The following is a 16,369-nucleotide window of genomic DNA, read 5'->3' as shown; positions in this document are numbered from 1 at the left end:
GAGGCTACTCACCTGTTGATTTGTTGTTTCGAGGCTACTCACCTGTTGATTTGTTGTTTCGAGGCTACTCACCTGTTGATTTGTTGTTTCGAGGCTACTCACCTGGTGATTTGTTGTTTCGAGGCTACTCACCTGGTGATTTGCTGTTTTTAGGCTACTCACCTGGTGATTTGTTGTTTCGAGGCTACTCACCTGTTGATTTGTTGTTTCGAGGCTACTCACCTGGTGATTTGTTGTTTCGAGGCTACTCACCTGGTGATTTGTTGTTTCGAGGCTACTCACCTGGTGATTTGCTGTTTTTAGGCTACTCACCTGGTGATTTGTTGTTTCGAGGCTACTCACCTGGTGATTTGTTGTTTCGAGGCTACTCACCTGGTGATTTGTTGTTTCGAGGCTACTCACCTGTTGATTTGTTGTTTCGAGGCTACTCACCTGGTGATTTGTTGTTTCGAGGCTACTCACCTGGTGATTTGTTGTTTCGAGGCTACTCACCTAGTGATTTGCTGTTTTTAGGCTACTCACCTGTTGATTTGTTGTTTCGAGGCTACTCACCTGGTGATTTGTTGTTTCGAGGCTACTCACCTGGTGATTCGTTGTTTCGAGGCTACTCACCTGGTGATTCGTTGTTTCGAAGCTACTCACCTGGTGATTCGTTGTTTCGAGGCTACTCACCTGGTGATTTGTTGTTTCGAGGCTACTCACCTGTTGATTTGTTGTTTCGAGGCTACTCACCTGTTGATTTGTTGTTTCGAGGCTACTCACCTGGTGATTTGTTGTTTCGAGGCTACTCACCTGTTGATTTGTTGTTTCGAGGCTACTCACCTGTTGATTTGTTGTTTCGAGGCTACTCACCTGGTGATTTGTTGTTTCGAGGCTACTCACCTGGTGATTTGTTGTTTCGAGGCTACTCACCTGGTGATTTGTTGTTTCGAGGCTACTCACCTGTTGATTTGTTGTTTCGAGGCTACTCACCTGGTGATTTGTTGTTTCGAGGCTACTCACCTGGTGATTTGTTGTTTCGAGGCTACTGTTGTTTCGAGGCTACTGATTTGCTGTTTTTAGGCTTTGGTGATTTGTTGTTTCGAGGCTACTCACCTGTTGATTTGTTGTTTCGAGGCTACTCACCTGGTGATTTGTTGTTTCGAGGCTACTCACCTGGTGATTTGTTGTTTCGAGGCTACTCACCTGGTGATTTGTTGTTTTTAGGCTACTCACCTGGTGATTTGTTGTTTTTAGGCTACTCACCTGGTGATTTGTTGTTTCGAGGCTACTCACCTGGTGATTTGTTGTTTCGAGGCTACTCACCTGGTGATTTGTTGTTTCGAGGCTACTCACCTGGTGATTTGTTGTTTCTACTCACCTGGTGATTTGTTGTTTCGAGTGGTGATTTGTTGTTTTTAGGCTACTCACCTGGTGATTTGTTGTTTCGAGGCTACTCACCTGGTGATTTGTTGTTTCGAGGCTACTCACCTGGTGATTTGTTGTTTCGAGGCTACTCACCTGGTGATTTGTTGTTTCGAGGCTACTCACCTGGTGATTTGTTGTTTCGAGGCTACTCACCTGTTGATTTGTTGTTTCGAGGCTACTCACCTGGTGATTTGTTGTTTTTCGAGGCTACTCACCTGGTGATTTGTTGTTTTTAGGCTACTCACCTGTTGATTTGTTGTTTCGAGGCTACTCACCTGGTGATTTGTTGTTTTTAGGCTACTCACCTGAGGCTACTCACCTGTTGATTTGTTGTTTTGATTACTCACCTGTTGATTTGTTGTTTTTAGGCTACTCACCTGGTGATTCGTTGTTTCGAGGCTACTCACCTGTTGATTTGTTGTTTCGAGGCTACTCACCTGTTGATTTGTTGTTTTTAGGCTACTCACCTGGTGATTTGTTGTTTTTAGGCTACTCACCTGTTGATTTGTTGTTTTTAGGCTACTCACCTGTTGATTTGTTGTTTTTAGGCTACTCACCTGTTGATTTGTTGTTTTTAGGCTACTCACCTGTTGATTTGTTGTTTTTAGGCTACTCACCTGTTGATTTGTTGTTTTTAGGCTACTCACCTGGTGATTTGTTGTTTTTAGGCTACTCACCTGTTGATTTGTTGTTTTTAGGCTACTCACCTGTTGATTTGTTGTTTTTAGGCTACTCACCTGGTGATTTGTTCACCTGTTGATTTGTTGTTTCGAGGCTACTCACCTGTTGATTTGTTGTTTTTAGGCTACTCACCTATTGATTTGTTGTTTTTAGGCTACTCACCAGGTGGTTTGTTTTTTTAGGCTACTCACCTGTTGATTTGTTGTTTTTAGGCTACTCACCTGTTGATTTGTTGTTTTTAGCCTACTCACCTGGTGATTTGTTGTTTTTAGGCTACTCACCTGTTGATTTGTTGTTTTTAGGCTACTCACCTGTTGATTTGTTGTTTTTAGGCTACTCACCTGTTGATTTGTTGTTTTTAGGCTACTCACCTGTTGATTTGTTGTTTTTAGGCTACTCACCAGGTGGTTTGTTTTTTTAGGCTACTCACCTGTTGATTTGTTGTTTTTAGGCTACTCACCTGTTGATTTGTTGTTTTTAGCCTACTCACCTGTTGATTTGTTGTTTTTAGGCTACTCACCTGTTGATTTGTTGTTTTTAGGCTACTCACCTGTTGATTTGTTGTTTTTAGGCTACTCACCTGGTGATTTGTTGTTTCGAGGCTACTCACCTGTTGATTTGTTGTTTCGAGGCTACTCACCTGTTGATTTGTTGTTTTTAGGCTACTCACCTGGTGATTTGTTTTTTTAGGCTACTCACCTGTTGATTTGTTGTTTCGAGGCTACTCACCTGGTGATTTGTTGTTTTTAGGCTACTCACCTGTTGATTTGTTGTTTTTAGGCTACTCACCTGGTGGTTTGTTGTTTTTAGGCTACTCACCTATTGATTTGTTGTTTCGAGGCTACTCACCTGGTGATTTGTTGTTTCGAGGCTACTCACCTGGTGGTTTGTTTTTTTAGGCTACTCACCTATTTATTTGTTGTTTTTAGGCTACTCACCTGTTGATTTGTTGTTTTTAGGCTACTCACCTGGTGATTTGTTGTTTTTAGGCTACTCACCTGGTGATTTGTTGTTTCGAGGCTACTCACCTGTTGATTTGTTGTTTCGAGGCTACTCACCTGGTGATTTGTTGTTTCGAGGCTACTCACCTGGTGATTCGTTGTTTCGAGGCTACTCACCTGGTGATTCGTTGTTTCGAGGCTACTCACCTGGTGATTTGTTGTTTCGAGGCTACTCACCTGTTGATTTGTTGTTTTTAGGCTACTCACCTGGTGATTTGTTGTTTCGAGGCTACTCACCTGTTGATTTGTTGTTTCGAGGCTACTCACCTGGTGATTTGTTGTTTCGAGGCTACTCACCTGGTGATTTGTTGTTTCGAGGCTACTCACCTGGTAGTTTGTTGTTTCGAGGCTACTCACCTGTTGGTTTGTTGTTTCGAGGCTACTCACCTGTTGATTTGTTTTTTAGGCTACTCACCTGTTGATTTGTTGTTTCGAGGCTACTCACATGGTAGTTTGTTGTTTTGATGCTATGAATTGTCTCATTCACTTCATTCTCAGTAATGTGGACAATTTTTATAGTGAGTTTAGATGCTCTCAGTTTCCTGGTGCTGTATTTGTCGGTGAAGCAGGATAATTGAAGTTATTTCTCTGTTCATTAATTTTTATGTTATTTACGACGTAGAATCTCTGTTCAAGAATAAAGTTTACTTTGTTCGAGAAAACAATAGAATTTCGTCTGTATGTTATGTACGTAGTATCTCATAATACATATTATATTTTAAAAATCTCTCAACGATCAAATACTTATATTAAAATGCCAAATTCAAGAATTATTTACAACATTTAAGTATTGTTCTAGTATTGGATGTGAAGATGGCTCACCATGTGTGTCCTCTGTCATCCGAGTACACACTCAGAAATTGTCGATGTAGCAGTATTAACGCGGTCACCATTTAGAAAAGAACGGGAGTGGGGAAAATCGATTTCAACAGTTTTACAGATATCTGAACACACGATTCCTAAATACTGTTTCAATAGTTTACTTAAGATGTTACTTAAATGGGAACGAACAGGCTAGGCTTTTATCACTTCTTCCATAAAACGTAAATTTAAGGAAATGTCTTAAGATAACTAAATGTTGTTCAAAGCACACTCCTAGACCATAGTTTACTTAGTGCAATGTGATTTGAGAGTGCTGTCTGGTATTTGAGCTACTGTGATGGTTCCTCTCATTTTAACCCGAAATATACTATCAAATTTTGAAAAAAATTACTGTTTGTTTGTTGGTCAATTTAAAAAAATGTTCCCCATTTGAAAAAATATTTCCTTTCCACTGAAACACTTTGATCATTTTGAAAATTTAGATTTTGTTTAAAATTTTTACCTCTTTTTATTTCTAAAATTTATGCAGATACATGTTTGTTTGTGAATTTGCGTATATGAGACAGAATAGGAGCCTATGTCACCTTATGTTATTCAGAACTTTCAGCGATTACACCATTGAACAGCCGACTCTACTTCATCACAGACAAACATTCATATCGAACACTTTACATTTTCGCAAATAGCCCCATTTGTAATCCCGATTGCTATAATGATACGAACAACTAATAATACCCACTCCTAAAAATAACTCGATCTATAACATATAGTTCTACTTATTGTAAGTACCATGCTAAGGATGGCGGAAATAGTTTTTGTCATGGAGTCTGTCTGTATCAACACAGAGGCGAAAGAAACAAGTCAAATTATCAATACCCAAACAATAAAAGAACATGTATACTGCTCATATGGGTAATAAATTTGGTATTATATGCTAAATAAGTGACCTACAAGTCCGGCCTCTCCGATACACAACATATTATCACTGGTAACCCCCGAGGAACGGCTAAAAGCTGAACGATATCGAAACCAATAAAGAGCAACAAATCATTCCGTATAAAGATACTGCTGGAATCTGAGTTATTTATTACACCAATACTAGCTCTCACGTGCTCTATGACGTAATATAATGGTCTTGTTTACACCATCACGCGTTTTATGACCTAGTAATAATGGTTTTGTACATCTCCCCTTCATTAGATATGTTTTACCATTACGACGATTTCCCTCATACTGGTTTACGGAAATCTGATAACTGTCCATTTCACGATCATTGCTAAACCTAGAAATATTACTATTATCAACACATTACAAGCCTCTACTTTATTATATTTGATTACCAAGTAAAGACAACACCACGGACTTAAGCGAGAACATAGGATTAGTAAATTCGGACTAATCGTTAATTTCTTGTCCTCTAATTTTATGAAAAGAAAATATTTTTGGTTTAGATTTTTCTAAATTATTTTTTTTTCATTATTAATTTTTTGTTTGTTTGTTTTGTTGTATTCTTTATGTTTATGTGGTTATGTATAACGTTTTGAAAAGAGAATATGAATTTCTAACACTGACTTTTCAATATCATAAGACAGTGACAAAATTGAAAGATACCTCAAGTATTTTTCAAAATAAGGTCAGATTTATGTGGCATGCAAGGTCAGATGTATGCTACACAAGGTCAAGTATATGTGGTATACAATGTCATATTGATGAGGTACACAATTTTACATATATGTGGTATATATGGTCACATGGATGTTGTACCACAAGGTCACATGTATGTGATACACAAGGTCACATGGATGCGGTACATAAGGTCACATATTATATGCCATACAAGGTCACATGGACACAACCTCCCAAGGATATTACACAAAGTCACATAGTTGAAAGTTTGATACCAGGTCACTATTACGTAGACCAATATTTCCAAAGGTTAACTACTTTAACATACATGCAGACTAATGTATCTATAGGTACAATGTAGTTGAAACGGATTGAATGCTTAATCGGTAGCATTCACGCGTGCTGTTCACATTTAATACAATACCAACTTACATGAGATAACGTTACAGTCGGCGGTCGGATACGTGGGTGATACTATACTAGTTGCCTCATTAGTAGCTTGAGATGTACGAGGTATGTCTGACCGGACCCGTATGTAGTAGCAAGATCATCTAACGTTCATGATGAGTGTTCCATTTTTCAGACTTCACTGTAGCTGTGTTCCCAAGCTCTATACACAACAATAAATTCCTATTCTATTTTTGAGCCTTGTTCTTGTGTCCCGAAACCTACTACACCCATTAACACCCTTACCTTACCTATTTAGCAGCATTGAACGGTACCTTTGTTCCTTACCCTCTATCTCCATTCCAACTAACACACACACGAACACGAACACGCACACGAACGCATGCACGCACGCACGCACGCACTCCTCACCACACCACCACCTCCACCACCACCCACTCAGCACCACCACCACCACAACCACACACACACACACACGCACCCACGCCCCTCCGCACGCACGCTATCATCCTATCCCAGTTTTTTTAGCCTTTACCGGTATATGTGCCTCATATTCCCAACACACACCAACACCGTATTCCATTTTTCAGCATTGTCTACCATATTGATGTCTGTTACGTCACGACTGACGTAATTATCGTCTGACATCGGTTCAGGTTGACAGTCGGGGTAATTGTGTATGACAATGACTAGCTTTAACGTCCCTAAATTATCAAGTCTACCAGGATATGTCTGTAAAATTCCGTCTGTACGACGTCAACGCTCATCTGGGTCGCAGCGACCATCTTAACTCAGCATACCAGTTTGTCGATGCTACTTCCAATTTATCTACAGCAAATTGATTAAAGCACACTGAACACGTTCCACTAGTCACAAAACACATACCATTATCTCACTAAACACGTACCACTATCACACCAAACACGTACCATATCACACTAAACACAACCACTATCACACTAAACATCTACCACTATCACACTAAACACGTACCACTATCACATTAAACACGTACCACTATCATACAAAACACGTACCACTATGTGAAATGTTAATTTGTACATTTATTTAAGTGAGGACTTATTGCGTTGATGTAATTTGTGTCCAGTCCTTTTGTTTAAAACAATAAAATATGACTACACCAGTCCTTCTTACTTCTCACTGCTAGCACCATGAACATGTTGTTCTACAGTAAACTTCACCATTCACATCTAATACCTAGTAACAGGATCATACCTACATGTGATTATATAAGTGTATGTTACTGCTTTTGTTATTCAGCCAACATTAAATCCTTGGTGTTCTAGTAATTTTGAAAGTGAAAAATGGCAAAATTACACGAATGATACTAGGTGATAAAATATTCAAACCTAATTGTAAATTTACAACAATTTGGTTCATAACTCGTTTTAAGGCGTAGCCTATCTGGAGTGATCTGACACCATAACATATTCCTGTGGTAATCCAATACATCATACATGTACTTAGAAAGACACACTGTATCTATCTTTTAATAAGCATAGGGAATCGTACACATACCTTATAATGTCATGTGGTGGGCTTATTACACGACAATGAAATATAATCATCGATTTGTATTTCTATTAAAAAGTAAAATACATGGGTGGGCTTATCACCAGACATGGGCTTATTGCTGGATAAATAAGGTAACTGTTTCGATCCCTATCTGCTGTGCCACAATCCATTTCTTTCTGAAGTTGTACCGAGGCAACTTTCACTAAAAAAATAAAGAAAGAAAAAAGAAAATAATCAAATAAATAAATAAGAGTTCTCTGCCTGGAAAGTTTTTATCGTTTTGTACATTGATATATATGATGCCGATCCACTTATTGATGAAGTGACAATCCGAATCTCTCCAGAATGAATTTTGTATGTCCGACATTGTTGCAATGCACTATGGGATCTAATTGTTACATCTCACAACAGATTCCTTCCTGTCAAGAGGTCAAAACCGGAAAACAATTAGATGACATGTTAGATATTTATTGACTTTTAAAATATAAAGTTTATGGCAGTTTATTACGACGGTAATGCCTAACTAACTGTAATGAAATGGAAGCTCCAGCAAAAAGACTTGAGTAGATATCATCACGAGCGCATCCTAGCGGAAAAAGACTGAACTAAGACAGGTAAACCAGGTGCTGTGATCTCACCCAGGTCGCTGTAATTAAATCGACCCCAAGTGCTAAAGTGAACCAAATTCGCCATATAAAAAGATACGTATGTTTATGCATATGATTAAAAATGCAATATTTTTATCAGTCAATCTAAGTAAGTAATATCACGCTCTCAAATAGAAATAGTGTACACGAGATCGGGAACCAACAAGCAAACTAACAAGTATCAGACACGTCCAGTTTTATATCGCAAAAAAGAAATATAACACTTCTCAATGAGATCACTGCGACGATCGTTAACCACAATTTTTTCATCAACCTGCATCTCTTGGAACCCCTAGTAATCCTAGGCCTCCTAAAACATCCTTTATTGACGATCTGTTTCCCGGGGCGATGTACCGCGATAACAAAAGTAGTACAATGAATAAATCAAAGTCAACGATACAAAAAAAAATGGATTTTCAGACAAATTCCGTTACACCATGGTTTCTCATCTTATCAAAATGCAAAAGTAATTCATTTGGATCGAGGTTATTCAATATGGGCTAAAATCCAACAGGACAACAAGTCAAAAGGCTACGAGGTCAAGGTCGTATGTGATATCAATTCGGTTCAAGAAGATGCTTGGACGAAAATAGACACCCAAAAGACTTGTTAGCCAAGCTGTGAAGAAAATGCATATACTATCAGTCATCGTTTCTTTAAGACCACTGTTGATAATGAATGATTTAGTTTCAGGATGAATAGTTCTGATGATTTATGGATAATATTAGAATAAATTCCATTTTGTATGAAAACTTGTTGAGTGGTGTTATAAATATATGCATCACGGCCAACTCCTGAAAGGCTCGGGATCAAACTTACTTCGTTTGATTCCGAGTTTTCACGGAAAAAATCGACACATAAGACATGAATGGTAGGTTCAATGACATCAAATTGCCTTCTTCAGGAAAACTAATCTACAAATTTATCTTTGGTACACTGTGTTTTACATCAGTGGTGATATTCGCTTGACTAAGGCAGAAAATAGAATGCAGACCCCCCAATTCCTACTAAACGACCAGCCAGCAAAACATGTTCAAAAACCTCATAGATCAGTTTTGACATTTAAAAAGATATAGGATGAAGTAATCAATATCATAGTCTGTTTTCATGGTTTTTTCGACGAGTTGGCGCTATAAAAACAGAAAAGGCTTTTATCAAAAATAATGTTGTATCTTTTTCCTTATTAAAGTCATTACACCACTCACTCAACTCACTTGTAGCGTTTAACAACATTGTCACTGATTAACAGTAACTGGTGACATAGGTGACAAGCCGGGAATGGATTCTCATTGTAAAATGTTTTGTATTCTTACAATTGTCACTCACGCTTATCAATTTTATCTACTTATCTCAATGTAGGGTCCAGAAGTCTCCGTATCATCACACGGGAATGCACTTATTCCGTGCTGAGTCTAAGTTTCTATCAATTCGTGACAAAAAAAATCTCACAATCAAAACAGGAAGCTTATTTCTAATTTACTTGTGCTTTTCTGATACGGAAATACATAGATCAGGTTCATTGAATTATAATGGTTTTTGTGTGTACAGCGAAAACCTGTACATTTTACTGACATTTTTCTTTCATAGAGTATGAGGTGCGTGGAAAAGTTTACCAGAACACACGATCGTCGCTCCTAACACCAGCATGTTCGAGAATCGCCTTGACAAGCTATGGAAACACCGAGATTTGTACTCCAATTTCAGAATAGAAACAAACAAATCGTTATTTGGAAGTGACAGACTTACAATCTATAATTCATAGCACAAGTCTGGTGAACAGACCTCTTGTACTGGAAAAATACTGTAAGAAACATTGAGTAAGTAAGTATACCAGGATAACTGTGCTTACCGCTTGTTTGTTGGGTTAATATCCCTGTGAACAACCAAGGTCATTTTCAGGCGCCATGAAGTCCTTGTCGTAGCCTGATGACAACGGAACAGGGCGACCTCTCAGCTGTTTTGGAAATACTTTTGTTGGAATCCCATGAGATCCTGTTCTTGTCGTTTCAATCGACAAGAAAAGAGTCTCACGGGTTTCCGATGATGGTAAAACACTATTCGCCCGAGTATAAGGGATCTTCGAATCACGTAAACCTCAGAATTTTTTTACCTTAGATTGCAAAGTTTGGTGATCTGTCGATCGAGGGATCGCAGACCGACTGTAGAGATTGTAAAAAATATCAATATGAAGAATTTCAATTATTCTCAGGATCGAATATCTAAATTAAGGTCACTTAGCTCTCATGGCTAATAACAAATTTTCTTTCAATTGTTTATAAGATGTACAATCTTTTAGTGACGGTCGATACAAAATCGTCCAATGATGTCAACTAATTGTTGTTTCCATGAAAGAAAAACATTATCAAAATATCGGAAGAATCTTGTATCGTTCTCACGGGAGAATACGAAAACATTTCAACTTGTTTCAATCAAAACATTCAGGTCTAGTTGCAGTATATTATTGGCGTACACAAGATGCGTATCCTATTTTTGATTTGTGGTCTATAAACGTCAAACTCTGCAGCATCTTGTTGTATATGAAATAACAGTCCCCCTGTGAGTTGCCATAGTAACACGAACAGAACAGATTTAGATCGCAGGGAATATTGTTTTTCAATGTATACAGATTTCTGATTCTGTATCACAGTTTGAAAAAGGTTTCGTTCAATTGCTGAAATAGTACTGCTTTACGCGAAAATATTACTTAAACGTAGGAAAATGTCATTGGGATAGCGCGGCGGAAAACATTTCTTAAAAGATAGGAAAATGTCATTGGGATAGTGCGGCGTAAAAAAATACTTAAAAGATAGGAAAATGTCATTGGGATAGTGCGGCGTAAAAACATTACTTAAAAGATAGGAAAATGTCATTGGGATAGTGCGGCGTAAAAAAATACTTAAAAGATAGGAAAATGTCATTGGGATAGTGCGGCGGAAAAACATTACTTAAAAGATAGGAAAATGTCATTGGGATAGTGCGGCGTAAAAAAATACTTAAAAGATAGGAAAATGTCATTTGGATAGCGCGGCGTAAAAAAATACTTAAAAGATAGGAAAATGTCATTGGGATAGCGCGGCGTAAAAAAATACTTAAAAGATAGGAAAATGTCATTGGGATAGCGCGGCGTAAAAAATACTTAAAAGATAGGAAAATGTCATTGGGATAGCGCGGCGTAAAAAAATACTTAAAAGATAGGAAAATGTCATTGGGATAGCGCGGCGTAAAAAAATACTTAAAAGATAGGAAAATGTCATTGGGATAGTGCGGCGTAAAAAAATACTTAAAAGATAGGAAAATGTCATTGGGATAGTGCGGCGTAAAAAAATACTTAAAAGATAGGAAAATGTCATTGGGATAGCGCGGCGGAAAAACATTACTTAAAAGATAGGAAAATGTCATTGGGATAGTGCGGCGGAAAAACATTACTTAAAAGATAGGAAAATGTCATTGGGATAGTGCGGCTTAAAAAAATACTTAAAAGATAGGAAAATGTCATTGGGATAGCGCGGCGGAAAAAATACTTAAAAGATAGGAAAATGTCATTGGGATAGCGCGGCGGAAAAACATTACTTAAAAGATAGGAAAATGTCATTGGGATAGTGCGGCGTAAAAACATTACTTAAAAGATAGGAAAATGTCATTGGGATAGTGCGGCGTAAAAACATTACTTAAAAGATAGGAAAATGTCATTGGGATAGTGCGGCGTAAAAACATTACTTAAAAGATAGGAAAATGTCATTGGGATAGTGCGGCGTAAAAACATTAATTAAAAGATAGGAAAATGTCATTGGGATAGTGCACACACACACAAAAGATAGGAAAATGTCACATAGCGCGGCGGAAAAACATTACTTAAAAGATAGGAAAATGTCATTGGGATAGTGCGGCGTAAAAAAATACTTAAAAGATAGGAAAATGTCATTGGGATAGTGCGGCGTAAAAAAATACTTAAAAGATAGGAAAATGTCATTGGGATAGTGCGGCGGAAAAAATACTTAAAAGATAGGAAAATGTCATTGGGATAGATAGGAAAATGTCATTGGGATAGGCGGCGAAAAACATTACTTAAAAGATAGGACACACACACAAACACACACACAATGTCATTGGGATAGCAAAAACATTACTTAAAAGGTAGGAAAATGTCATTGGGATAGCGCGGCGGAAAAACATTACTTAAAAGATAGGAAAATGTCATTGGGATAGCGCGGCGGAAAAACATTACTTAAAAGATAGGAAAATGTCATTGGGATAGCGCGGCGGAAAAACATTACTTAAAACCTAGGAAAATTGTCACACACACACACACACACACACACACACACACACACCCACCCACACACACACACACACACACACACAATAAAAACACAAACACAATTATCCTGGTTGCGTTGTTAGGTTTAGGTGTGAATTGTAAAACTATTGTTGACGATTTATATTGCAAACACAATAATTTAGCAAAAGCGTTTTTGACAGTAACAATAATGTTGCTGTCATATGTACATTGAAGTCACCGAAAAATTTTCTCGTTGGTAAGTGAGGTCAATCTCATATTAGACTATGTTTAAATCCTGAGAAAAAATACCCACCACAACCGGTGGTTAGTTATCGATAAACATTGCGATGACAACATCTTGTCGCCATAAGTGCTGTTAATTGTTCGCAGTACCAATTATATTATTTCACAGTACATTAATTGCAGACCAAAATACGCATTATTCGATATGATAATTTATGCATATCATTATAAAGAATAGCAAAGGTCATCAATGTTAATGACGTACAAATAATATAGGTAATTAGCATAATCTAGTGTGACGAAATCTATGATGACATTCAAACACAGTTCTTTATTACTTATCTAAGTAACTTTCACGCATGGTTTATTTTCCCAGCTGGTTTATATTGAAACATAATATCCTCAACAAAGTGCATGTTGCCTTTTAGTAATTGCATCTAAACAGTATTTTCAAAATTACTTCTTTACTATGATGTGTTAATGAAATTTTCAATCATAAAATAGTTCCTCTTGTGTAAAATGGTTATCAGGTTTCGAACCAAGATCCTTTAGTGTGCGTCTACAACTACTTCGATTATATACAAACATGCTGAGATAAGGAAGTTTAATACCGATAGGATTCGATCAACATAGAAACATATTGTTGTTATGATAAAAACGTTTCTTTTAAATAAATCGACGAAGTAAATGCTTCGTGACTTTAAACAATAAAACCAAGCTGCTATCATGCAAGCATATCTAAGTGCTGGTCCCTTCCCCAAATTTCATACGCGGAAGACATTTCAAAACAAACTTCTCTCTGTCAATTTTTTATGTGCCGGTTATTGCAGGTAGAGATTTATTATGGGCTTGCTAGAAAACCTTTACATAGTTAAGTTTTTTCCACGAATAAGGTTCCTTTCGGAAAAGATCGGTATTTTTCATCCATCATTCACGGAACAAGGATTTTGCCACCACGCTTTAGTTATCGGATATGTCAAAATATGTATCTGATGTAGATTGGAGATTCCGGCCGATATTTGTCTACATCTCTCCCGACATCATGTCCCTTTCAGAGAAGCACTTATTGGAACGAGTACGAGTTCATCCAGCATGTTTTATGGATATCGAATTTTTTTCCTGATAAACGTAAGCGGCATGGACAGGAACTTTTGATATCATCTCAAAAATGATTTGATAATTAAATTACTGAAAAAAGATTTCAAGGCCAGATAGAATTCAGTCAGAGTCTCAAATTTCCTTGTAATCATTGAAAACTATTTTTTTCCGTTGATATTTCAAATGTAACTTAATTAAGCCAGAGTGATAAAATACATTATATAATGGTATGAAATTGAAATCATAACTTATCGAGTGATTTTTTTATGACTTTTCCATACAAACAATTTATTTTGTCGATGATGTATGATACACAAGTCTCCCTTGGCCTAGTTCACAGAGGGAACATATATTGACAATGAAGTCAAGTCATTTTATGAGAATTCTTGTTTATTTGCTTATTTGTTGGGTTTATCGACCTGTGAACAGCAATGGCTATTTTGAGGCAAGGTCTCCTTGTAGTTCATTGCTACCTCACTGAGCAACATATGGGAGGCCGTTGCATGCCGTCCGGAACATTTAGGACAGAGTGTCTTGACCAAGATCACAACCACGCCAGCTCAGGGAGGGAGTATAGGACCACACATCTCGAATCGTCAACTGAGGTTATGTAGGTCAACGATTACAATACACATCGAAAATCAAATAAATGAAAAGAGCAAATACTGGAAAACGATCGAGTTTCTTTTGTAACATGTAAGTTATTTGAATGGATAACAAATTAGGATATTTTTCTTTACCTGAAATTTTGAACTTCAGATTTGATGACGTAATACAAGCCGAATTTCACGTCTATGATGAATGTCCATTCGCTTTTGAGCTTTTTGAGCTATCATTCAACAGACTTAAACATTAGTAACAATAATCTTTAAATAAATAAAATAATCAGAAGAAAGCAAAAGAAGGAGTTTCCCGAAAGTTAAAGGTGTTAGCTGTTGTGCGAGTCAGAGTGGACACCAAATCAAAGTGTACATGTACTTTTAAAATTGACGACACCCAGCCAAAGCCAAAACTCCTCATAAAAAATCCCTTGGCCATATATTCTTCCCTGTCAAACAGACGATTTAGGCGTCTTGTTAACTTTCCGAATACCCATCAGAGAACCACGTGATCTACAATCTAGTCTATCAGCTAGACCAATCATTTGTTTCTTTTTTAAAAGATTTGTTATCTGTTAGATAATATGAAATAAATAACTACAGCTTCCTCCGATATTATTGTTTCAATGATCGCTACCAAAGTATTACGACCCTGGGTTACCCATAACTACCGAAAATGGTAATTCATTATTACAAGTTTTGCTAAAAAAAGAAGAAAATTTTCAATTTCAAAATTCATTAAAATTCCATTAACGATGGTGAACGCGACCAAATACAGATGACCATTAAAAATTGATGTGCCTTCGATTTAAAATTCCATTACAATATCCGGCCATTAACTGCAGACTTTTTCTTCAGAATGGAAATGAACAACAGAAATGTAAATTTCAGGTCTTGGTTATTTCCTCGAAGCTCGCTCACAGCTGGTAAATCAACATCTCCCCCAAATGCCTGACCCATATTGTAATTAGATTTGTGTGATTTTCGTCTCTCGGTGATCGTCAAATGTGTCGCATTGAATCAATGTCAGAAACTTAGAATCTTGTGGAATCGCTGAAGTAATATATCTTATTGTCACGGGCACATATATTCATGGAGTGCCAAACATTGAGTTATGGCAGATTATGTGGTTTATTAGGGAAGGAAGAAAAGAAAACGGTTTTGAATATTATGTTTAAAATTGTGAAAACAAATAAACAAATCTAGAATATTCAATAAATGACTGTAATACGTACCACAAAAGTTGGAATAGCTATCAATCTATAATGTTAATCACAAGACAACATTAACTCCTTTGCTGAAGATTTTCATTTCAATGCCAATCAGAAGAAAAGCCTGATTCCACTCCTAATGCATTTGGAAAAGGATAAGGTCATTTCAACTGCAGAGATAGCATGATGAAAGGAGGCCAGTATACCATCTATAACAGTGTAAATCAATGGTTCTGCTGTTGTCAGATGAAGTGCAGCGTGTACAAAATAAATTTGTGGGAACACGTAACAAGGTCTAATGCGTAATAAGTACCATGATCGGGAGCAACAGAAAAAAACCCTCCTTTTCAAGCACATGCACGTGCAAAGCAAGATCTGTTTAGAGAGTTCCTTCATATTGGAGTGTATTGGAGGGAGCAGACGCGACGTAATCGAAGCTCGACATTATCTCTTTGTGCGATATGAAGCTGGAAGTGTTTGATGCTCCTTAGTTTGGCTGTTGGTTCTGTTGTTATATACGTCGCTTTCATTTCCGGAACACCTGGTCTTATACTTGTACTTGTTCTTTTTCAGGAGTCTTCTTGTAAATGTTTTTGCCGGTCATATTTTGTCCCAGTTTTTTTTTTTTAAATTTGAGTTTGGATTATGATGATGTTGACATGTTGGTATTTTCTTGCTATTTTTTTCATTGCAAAAAAGTAGTTCTGTGCAGATTTGCCCGAGGAAGTGAATATGTCAGTTATTTGGATACAACAGATAATATTTCGCAATCAAGTAATTACCAAAGGTGTAAAGAATGATCAAGTATACA

Source organism: Ylistrum balloti, unplaced genomic scaffold (genome assembly GCF_031769215.1).
Source record: "Ylistrum balloti isolate Yb309-2 unplaced genomic scaffold, AGI_CSIRO_Ybal_v1 Utg370932, whole genome shotgun sequence".
Lineage (NCBI taxonomy): Eukaryota > Metazoa > Mollusca > Bivalvia > Pectinida > Pectinidae > Ylistrum > Ylistrum balloti.
This window is presented reverse-complemented; position numbering follows the sequence as displayed.